Source organism: Armigeres subalbatus, chromosome 1, assembly GCF_024139115.2.
Source record: "Armigeres subalbatus isolate Guangzhou_Male chromosome 1, GZ_Asu_2, whole genome shotgun sequence".
Classification (NCBI taxonomy): Eukaryota; Metazoa; Arthropoda; class Insecta; order Diptera; family Culicidae; genus Armigeres; species Armigeres subalbatus.
In genome coordinates this window covers 127,990,256-128,000,817 of record NC_085139.1, presented here as the reverse complement: position 1 = coordinate 128,000,817, position 10,562 = coordinate 127,990,256, and the positions used below count along the sequence as shown (strand labels likewise).

General features: G+C 39.1%; 1 long non-coding RNA gene across 1 annotated transcript; it reads left to right on the top strand.

The window, feature by feature from the left end:
* The first annotated feature begins 214 nt into the window (after nucleotides 1-214).
* LOC134205122 (uncharacterized) lies at nucleotides 215-9,657 on the top strand. Its single transcript, XR_009978063.1, has 2 exons — nucleotides 215-2,115; nucleotides 2,598-9,657. It is a non-coding gene; the product is annotated as an uncharacterized LOC134205122 (long non-coding RNA).
* Nucleotides 9,658-10,562: the final 905 nt, after the last annotated feature.

Below are 10,562 nucleotides of genomic sequence, written 5' to 3'. Positions count from 1 at the left end.
AATACAAGTTAGGATTTGGCAAAATTCAAATTGCTTTATTTTCAACTCTAGAAAAAAAAACTGAATATCAACATACATCAAGATTTTGTCCATGCGCCGATTAGTTGATGAATGAAAGTTTTCAGTAAAATTCAATTGATCGAAAATCTGGAAACATGGTAAATAGTGCGGAATTCAGATTCATTTGATTTCTATTCAATACTGCTGGCAAGTTCACCTGGCTTCTAATATATAATTGTCGATATTTGACACAACAACAGAATTAAGAGATTTCAATATTTTGACTGCCCAAACAGGAAAATTATTAGAGTTTTGTATGTTCAGTTAAAGCAGATCTGGGGCCACGATTCTCCTCGCACGCCCACACGACATGATCAATATCCTGATAATCCTCGCCGCAAACACAGAGATTACTTTCCGAGAGTCCCACACTCTGAAAAGGTGTGCGTTCAAAGTGTAGTGATTGGACATTAGACGACACATGGTTCGAATGAAGTCTCGTCCTATATTCAATTTTTTGAACCATGGACTCTTCGACACCTGCGGGCGAATAGAATACAGTCATCTACCCAACTCCCCATTTGTCCATTTCTGCTGCCAGCTGATCAAGGTTTCCTGACGAACTAATGAGAAAAATTCATCGAAGGTGATTCGCCGATCGTAAATATCACCTTCCATAGCGCCCACCTTAGCCAAAGAGTCCGCTTTCTCATTTCCCGGGATCGAGCAATGAGAAGGGACCCAAGCCATGGTGATTGTGAATGACCGTTTCGATAGAGCACTCAAAGCTTTCCTTATCCCCTTTAGGAGATACGCTAAGTGCTTCATCGGTTTCATTGACCGAACAGGCTCCAATGAACTTAGACTGTCGGTGAAGATGAAAAAGTGGTCAGGAGGTAGGGATGCGATTTGTTCGAGTGAATAGTGTATAGCTGCTAGCTCAGCAGTATACACGGAATTAGGCTCTTTGAGCTTAAAGTAGGCGCTATGAAAAACGTTGAAAACACCGAAACCAGTGGAGTCATCCATTTTTGACCCGTCAGTGAAAAAGCTTCTCTCCTCGCTAGCATGCCCGTATTTGCTTGCAAATAATAGAGGTATGACCTCCGCTTAGCAAATTGTAGTTATTCGGAATAATTCCTCAAAGTAAAAATCCAAACAAGAAGGAAAAAGGAATTTGTCCTCTAGCAATCATAGGCTGCCCGTAGTGCTGGCAGATACATTTAATTTTTGCATGCAGTTTGAACAATCATTCTTTGAAGCGTTATAACATTTATTGCGCATGTTCTGGCAACGTACCTTCTTCAGCAAAGTCTTTCATCATCTTTCAGACTAAATGCAAACGTAGGGGAGACTGGGTAGACTTGATCCCGTTTTCTGATTTCCGATGTATCACAACCAAAAATAAATAAACATATGCAATTTCCACACAAATTCTCTAAGAAATATAGTATTTAACTATACTGATGTATGACAGTCCTTAAATTATTGTTGTTATTGATACACAATCGATTTTTTGGAGTGCTGTCAAAAATCGACTTTTAAAATATTCGGGGGAAATTGATCCCTCTCCAAAAATTTGCTTCGATAAAAGTAGAAAGGTGGCCTCAGATTTTTGAAATATTTTTCCTTCAAAATACGCGGAATTTTCGAATTGCTGTGCGTATACGTGAACGATTTTTGTTATTGAATTTGACAGCACATGCAATTTTCAAATTTGGGGAGACTTGATCCTTTTTTTTATGATATCTACGCAATAAATAATTTTTCCTGACAACCCTTCATAAAATCTGTCGAATCTACAAAAAATTAGAAGCCTGAGAATAGATTTACATTTTTTTAAATTTTTTCGCCAAATTTTTGTATGAATGACTAATGGGGGATCAAATGTCCCCATATTGAGGCAATAACTTCAAATCCAAATATCCTAAAACTTTGATGGAATGTTTACATTTTCATCAGTACAGATCATTAAGCATATTTATGGCTTTGTGCTGTGAAAAAACGAAAGCATTTGGTCATTGTTATGAAAAGTTGTTCAAATTTTGCTTGGCAAATAAAAAAATCTTTAGGAAGGTCAAAACATACAAACCGCCCTGCAGAATGAATAAGGTTGTCAATCCCTGGGTGGTGCGGATAGAATCGATTTGGTTGTCAAACTGAAGCCAAAAATTTCTATTGTGCCGGAGCCAAACATTGAAGATTGTGGTTATGTTCGTTTCTGATCTGATATTGAGAAGTATTGTTATTATTTGGGAAAAATAAAATAAACTTTGTTTGAGTTTTGTATTCTTTTGTAACAAATATTCTCACATTATATTTCAGTGAAAATTAGTAGGAATGCAACAAAAAGCACTCGTTACGAAATTTCACGAGATTCAGCAGCTGATTGGAGCATGAAAGTATGTAAACAATTGTAAAGTCATGTAGAGTCTAGCGCATTTGTGCGCCCTCATGCAGCGTGGAAAGAGAAGTTCGAAGAGCGGGAAATGTTTGACAGCCAAGTAACTGCAAAATAATTTTGTTTATGAGAGTTATTTCAAAATATCCCTCTACTCGCTTGAGCGCAGAAAAGTGGCTCTATCCGCAGCACCCAGGTCAATCCAAAAAGTAACTCACCACATAAAGGTCATTTGTCAAGAGGATCTATACTAAAAAATACGCTAGAACAAAACTAATTTAGTCCTCGATAAAACAGGGGGTGATCAAGTCTCCCCGGGGATCAAGTCTACCCACCTTCCCCTATTCGCGAATACGAAAGTAATGCCTCTACTCACTCTTATGGCAAAATCTCATTGCTATCTGTCAGACTGTGCGTGAAACATGGCCGCCAATCACCCATTCTTGTTCCTCCACAGTAAAATCCCATAAGGAACTGTCAGACTGTGCGTGAAGCATTTATCTTCGTAGTCGCGAATGGAGTGACGTGATTGGCGATAAATTGAAGCCGATAGGAGCAAAAATACAATAAAGTACATTTTTCCATATTAATCTTTATATAATTTTCAAACGTGATGCGGAAAGCGGCGATGTAACCAATAGAGCCCATCTTTTGCATAGTTGATTGGGGTCCCAAAACGAGTCCGAAAAACCTTGATCTCACTTGATTGGATGAAGTCTGCGTATTTCCATACAACTGCGCCCCACTCTAATGTCTATCAGCAAGGTGCTTATTTTTTGTTAGCATTGTTATTAAGAATAAATTTCAGTCTGAAATCTTGAAATATGGCACATTCAAAACATGTTTAGTAAAAGACATCAACACCCAATGTTTTATCTCGTCAGCTTCATCGTAATTCCGAGATACTTCTAGACAACTTTGAGAGTAGGTCGTATGAGAAAAAGAGAGGTTTTTATTGCTCACGCTCTCTTCATCTTATAGATAGGCTATAGCTTTGCATTTTTACATCAGCACACTATATAAAGATATTGTACAAAGGTACCGTTTAGACTCAAATTCCGAACAAGACTCATCATATTCCACACTCCACATTATTTCCATAAGATCTTGAATTCGTTTGTAATCTTGATCGTCAGTATGAAAAATCGAAAAAAAATAGTTTTAGGGCACTAAAACGCCAGTGTTTGGAATATGAGTCATGTTCGTGATGATTTGAGTCAAAACGGTATACTCGCTGAAGGTATACTCCACACTAAGAAATCCAATGCAATGCAACGGTGGTGAGATGAAATCAAGCGATTTTCGGGTCGAAGGAAATCATTCTTCATAGCTCGTGGTGAAAAACGTTTTTGCCTTTCTCGTACAACTAAGTTGAACCGAAAGGCTATCATTTCACTCCGAAAACGAACTTTTTATAGAAGCCTCTGAGACCCATAGTATTATATACCAATCAACTCAGCTCGACGAGCTGAGCACATGTCTGTCTGTCCGTGTGTATGTATGTGTGTATGTGTGTGTGTATGTGTGTGCACAAAAGCTATAAAAAACATTAGACAACTTTTCGTATAGTAATCCTTAACCGATTTTCTCGCAACAAGTTTCATTCGACAGGGGACAAAGCCTTGTTGATCACTATTGAATTTTATAACGATCGGTCATTGCGTTTAAAAGTTAGGCAGAAAATGGTACATCATATAAGCCCCATATAAGGTTGGTGTCTTAACTAAATGCGAGAAAAGCACCACCAACGCTAGGTGGATTAATCTGGGTTTTTACTCAACACTCTTTCTCTAGAGGAACCTGGACGATAAACGAGAATCGTATACCTACTTGATGAAGTTCTTTTTTCCTTTTTTTTCATTTTTAAGCCTTACCCACTTTTCGCGAAAATTTACGGTACGCAATTATAAAAATGTCATGACCGCAACGTGATTCGAGCCTAAATCTTCAACAAAAACGACGTTAGGACATGGTCACTTTAGCCACACCACTATTGCCGCAAATAGTCATGGCCCAAAACGTATGAAAAATCATACTTCAGAAATTATTCAAATTGAATTTAATGCATTAATGTTACATAAAACTTCAGTCTGGATTTATATTCTTATATTTGGTGTCAAAAACGTTAAAGTTGTTTAAATATCCACCAAAATATTGTTGAATTTTAAAAGATAAGCAAAAACTCATGGTTTTAAGGGTTTACTAAATCTTTAATATCTCAGCCCCGTTATAATATTTTTTCGATCTGTTTTCACAAAAATATTCCTTATAAAAAATACTTTTGGAATAGTGGTTGACAATGCGCGAGAAAAAATTTAGGGAGGTTAGCCCATGAAAGCATCCAAGCTAGATTACTTTTGAGCAAATGTTTACTCGATATCGTAGACAACCTTATGTAGAACAGTCACGGTGGACGTTTCAGATTGGTGAGCATGTTTATTAACATGAAAAGGCAGGTTTTCCAAACACTCATCACGAATATGATGATCGATAATACATTCTTGGCATTTCAGAAGAAATGAGGTCAGACTGATGGGTCTAAATCTATTTGCTTCCTCATACGAGATAATATTATGGTCTCTTTTTTAGGATATACTTCAAAGTAACATCCCGCCAAGATTTGAGGATCCTCTTCCAACTGGAACTTGGCGTGCTTTTTAACTTAGTATTCCATTAGCATTTCCTCAGTAATTAATTGAAAGTTTTTCTATGCCCGCTATTGTAAGAATATGCACAAGAATACATTATGCCCAGAGGCCCAGAATATTGAGAATGTTTCTCACCCAAGAACAGCCCAGACCGGACCGAGAGTTGAACTAGCCATCTCCGGATTGGTAATCCTACCCCTTGGTTCGCAAGGCTAATTGGACCTGGACACACAGTAGCAAAACTACATAAACATGTTGGATATATTGCTGTTCCAGAGAAAACTTTACTGTTTCCGGTTCAATTTTCAAACTACCGCAGCTGTCACTTCATACTTTTTCTCTACTGTTGGCCATGGCATCCTACGATGACAACCCCAAATATCAAGTTTTTATTTCATTGTATTGAAGACTCTCAGGCTTGCGGTAGAACTTTGACAGCTACGGAAGAACTTTACGGAATCCGCAAAATGGAAAATTTGGAATACTCAAATACTCAAAAACTCTCTGAAGCAGAACGGGACATATACCATCTTCCGCTGGAGATTTGTAAGGAGCAATACTGTTTTAGTTGAAATGATTCAGTAGTTATAATTCTATGCGCATGGGTCCATGACCCATAATTACATGACATCAGGCTTGTCTTGTAGTCGTCCGTTAGTGAAATTCGGCTTCGACGCGTGTTGCACACCATCGAAGAGTTTTGAGTACAGGAATAATGTACAGGTATTTATCGAATTCAATATTCGCACTAGGCGGTAAATGCGGATATTCGTGATATCGGAGAAGAACTTACCGTCGATTAGTCGTCGATTTGGTTTTCCGTTTCTTGGGTAGGTGATCACGATATGGTCTTGTAATTATTATTACGGGGGCAGTGCCGTAATCATTCAATACAGTATGTATGACGGTGACGGTGACGATTTTTACGTCCCGCCGTTGGCTTCCATCATATGTGGGCTCAAGCTGTGCATAGAACGCTTCTTCATCGACGTCAGGTCACCTTTCGTGTAGGCAGTGCACTTTGATGGTATTGTAGTGAAGGAAACGGTCGTTTATCCTCAGTTTACACATCCTTGCTCTAATGGAATGCCACCAGGGCCGCAATTAGCCGAAAGGGGGCCCCTATGGACCTGATTCCCAGGTCGTTGGTGGCCACAGCTTTGGTAGAAGGTAGCCACTCAATGCCCGCCATTCCACACTTTCTATCCTGGTCAGCAAATCTCTTGCAGTGCCACGGCATCGACGTTAAGAGGATATAATTCATTATCCTAGTCCATGGTTGACTGCTACAAGTGGAATCGTCGCTATTTAATGTCCATTTTCGCCTCAAACTATTTTTAAAATTTATAACAAACAATTGAAACCAGTCCAACATCAGGCCGGTTCACACGTGCAGCACTTTTAATTTTTTTGTTTTTGATTTTTTAAATAGTAAGAGGATTCAAAAAATATTGGCATGAAGAATTAACCTGATGTTAGTTCAACTTACTTGATACTTGATGGGGTACAGCTCCTCCTCGATGAGTCTATGCCGAATGGAGTTTCCTTCTCCACTGGACTCGATTCTGAGCCAGTCGCTTCCAGTCGCCCTTAATGTTCAACGTACTCAAGTTCTCTTCAACTGAAAAAAACATCGTGTGCGCGGCCAACCACATACGGCATACGAGGTAGGTAACCAGACTAAAGCCGGAGTGGCCTGTGCAATACATAAAGGTCTTCTCCGTTCAGCTAGGTCCATGGCTGCACGTCGCCAACCATGCAGTCTGCTGAGGGTCCGCAAATCGTCCTCCACCTGATCTATCCACCTTGCCCGCTGTGCACCTCGCCTTCTTGTTCCCATCGGATCGTTGTCGAGAACCATTTTTACCGGATTACTTTTCGACATTATGGTTACGTGCCCGGCCTTCCGAAGTCCTCCGATTTTCGCGGTGTGAACGATGGATGGTTCTCCCAACAGCTGATGCAACTCGTGGTTCATTCGCCTCATCCACGTACCGTCCGCCATCTGAATCTCACGTAGATGGTACGCAGCACTTTCCTTTCGAAAACTCCCAGTCACGAGCATCGTTCGAGCATGTCGCGTATCCGTAGAGAACTACCGGTCTAATAAAAGTTTTGCAGATAGTCAGTTTGGTACGGCGGCCAACTCTATTCGATCGGAAGGTTTTGCGGAGTCCAAAGTATGTACGATTTCCTGCCATGATGCGTCTCCGAATTTCTCTGCTGGTATCGTTATCGGAGGTCACCAGTGATCCCAAGTACACGAATTTTTCAACCACCTCGATTTCGTCACCACCAATACAAACTCGTGGTGGGTGGCTCACATTGTCCTCTCTTGAGCCTCTTACTATCATGTACTTACTTCGTCTTAGACGTGTTGATGACTAGTCCAATCCGTTTAGCTTCGCTTTTCAATCTGATGTATGCTTCCTCCATCCTCTCAAAGTTACCGGCATACGAGCAACGTGTCTAATCCACCGTAGTATGCCGTGTTGTATAAGCTTAACAATATGCATTCCTTTATACCAGGTATATAGAGGAATGGAAAAATCTGCTTGTTATTCTCCGACGAAGGACTCTTCAAGCTATTGAACAGAATACGGGATAAAGTTTTGTCCGCCGAATTAAAGAGGGTAATTCCTCGGTAATAGGAGTGGGCTATTGAGGCCAATTAGCCTGCTGTTGCTTCCAAATCGCGCGAATATAAGGCCATACTTGAAAAACAACACCTTTCCTTTTGTTTTAAATTTTAAAAATAGCTAGAGGTGTCAACAAATGCGGTTTTTTTGGAAAGTTGACCTTAAATAAATTATAGAATCGATTGAGCGAATAATGTTGGTAAAGGGAAAGGTCAAATTGCAACAAGATATCAATTTCATTCAAAGAAAGTCGCATACCAGTACAATCGATGCTAATTGCTCTTAACACAATATTCAGGAATTCGATGGAAAATTATTAAAAATTAAACGAATCACATAAGCTATCTGACAGATTCGTCTAGTTACACAATGCCAAATTGAAGGAAACATTATGTTTGGGCCCTCGGGCCTTCGGAAGTAACATCGCGTGAGCACTAATAATATATGTCAATTATTGACAATAAGTAGATCATTATTATACATACTTATCATTATATTGAACAAAATCCAGGACCATCGAAGCCCCAGAAACGTTATGGTTTTATAGAAGTTTTACAAGGCAGTTCGCGGTCACCTAAATCATCATAAAACCATAAATCGACATTGTTGTTTCAAAAGGGCGAAAGTCGCAAACGTAAACATTGACTTCTTCTGCTGATTTCAGGAAGATTAGAGACTTCTAGGGGTATATTCCACTTCCGCTCAATAGAAGGCGCGGAGCGCCACCAGTTCCAAGTGGTTGTTAGCTGGGTGCGGTTCTAGTTTTTGAGGAATTTGCAGGAAAAGGCATTGTTTACGTTTGCGACATTGGCCCTTATGAAACAACAGTGTCGAAATGCTAGTTGGGAATTGCGATTCGCATGGTAATTGAAAAAAGAGATATATTATGTGGAACGAGATGAAACTGATCAAAAACAATGACAATACATTCTCCTGGCTTGTAAGGTAATTATTACATCAGAAAAATTAAAACAAATCAAATTAAAATTGGTTAGTCTACTATAAATTAATAACACGAATTAAGGCAACATTTGACAATAATAACAATACATAATGTATTGCACAAAACTGAAACAAACGAACAATAAATAGTAAAAGACATTGTACCGAACAACTGTGACAATAAAGTAAAACTGTACAATAGTAGTAAAGGCTATAAAAATCAACCAGTTTCTTTTAAATATAACTTTAATCGTGATCATTTTTAGACAGCGAAATTGTGTAAATTCAAAGAACAACTATTGTACAATAGATATACAACAAAGAAGAACACTCAAAATGAATTTGTGACCACACAGTTTTATTCTACATAACTCCGATACCCCTTCCTGATGAAAACGGATCTTAAGGATAAAGTTGCAAAAGTATTTAATATTGTATGGCGACCACATGAAGCTGCCTGCACTCTATCTCATAATTTCAGGCACATGTTCATACACATAGGTACATAGCGAATTGACCATGCAACTCATTGCCTTGCTTATTCGCGGCATACATTGAGAAATATTCACAGTCCATTGCATTGACCAAATCGCTAAAACCTAAAGTGTAATCACAATATGTTAAACTATGTACAGGTACACCGTGATTCTTCAGACTATTTTTTTTTCTATTATGTTGAAACTACTTTTCCATTAACCCATTGTTTATTCGAGAAAAAAAAATTAAAACAAAACTATACACAGTTATCAAGCCCATATCCTCTTTAAAAATCCTTATTCCTATTCCATATTACTACATGCATTCGTAAACCCGATATTGCATAAAATGGATTGAGCACTAACACACGTACCATTTTGCACCTTAGCCTGATGGAAGTATCCCTAAACACCGCATGTTACACTTAAGACAATAACTAAATCTAAGCACTGATATTCAAAACGGTCACTTCATTGAACAGAAAAAAAAACTGCAAAGTAAAACGAAATTTATTAAACGGATAATAAACGTATTGTATAATCCACCGCAAGTACGGTTGAATGTTATAAATTACTCATATCACAGTTCACATTCTCGCTGAAATACCCTGATTGATTCATCTAGAAACGATCCTGCAGATCCGAAGAAACTTGAAGTTTTCACGAAGTACAAAATACTGAAGTAAGTGTTCAGGAGAAGGCCTTCTTCGCAACGGATAGCCAAAACTGTTGTCATGTCAATTCTGCTATATTGAACACTTATTTATCAAGGTTTTAATATACATACGATGTCCACAAGGTCCAAGAAGGTTTGCAAAGATCGGCGAAAACCCGTGGAGGTCTGCAAAGCTCCACTAAGGTCTTAGAAGTTGGTAGGTACAACAAGATTCTACCACCAACAGCAACTTTGTGCCGTCTCGCGGAAAAATTTCACTTAGTGCCGCCGACATCCAAATCGTCGCAGACGCCACATTGTGAATAAATTTATGCAGCAACCACCCGCCGACAGCCGATGGTCGTTGCGGCACTAACGCTATGATTCCCATACACACGATTATGTTTTGTTCTATTACGAAAGTTCGGCTAAAATAAAAATCATCTTCCTCAATCACTAACAGCACATATCTCAACTCAGAATCACGCTAAAACATTTCACTGGAGAATTTTCCAATTTCCAGCGGTTGCACTTTAAAAAAATATCTCAACTTAACCTACTTTCCAAATAATCGTAGTCCTGAAGAGAGCCGATTATTTCCATTTATGTGCCTCACTAATAGCAACCACTCGACCACGAGGCCGCCATCCGACGATTTGGCGCTACGGATGCCGTCGATTACCAGATCTGCCGAGGATGAGAATTGATACACGGACGTAATTGTAATCAAGTGTCGATCTTCCACCGTCATTAGTAGTCTGAGTACACGCGACCGCTTACGTAAGGTAATCAAACTCATCA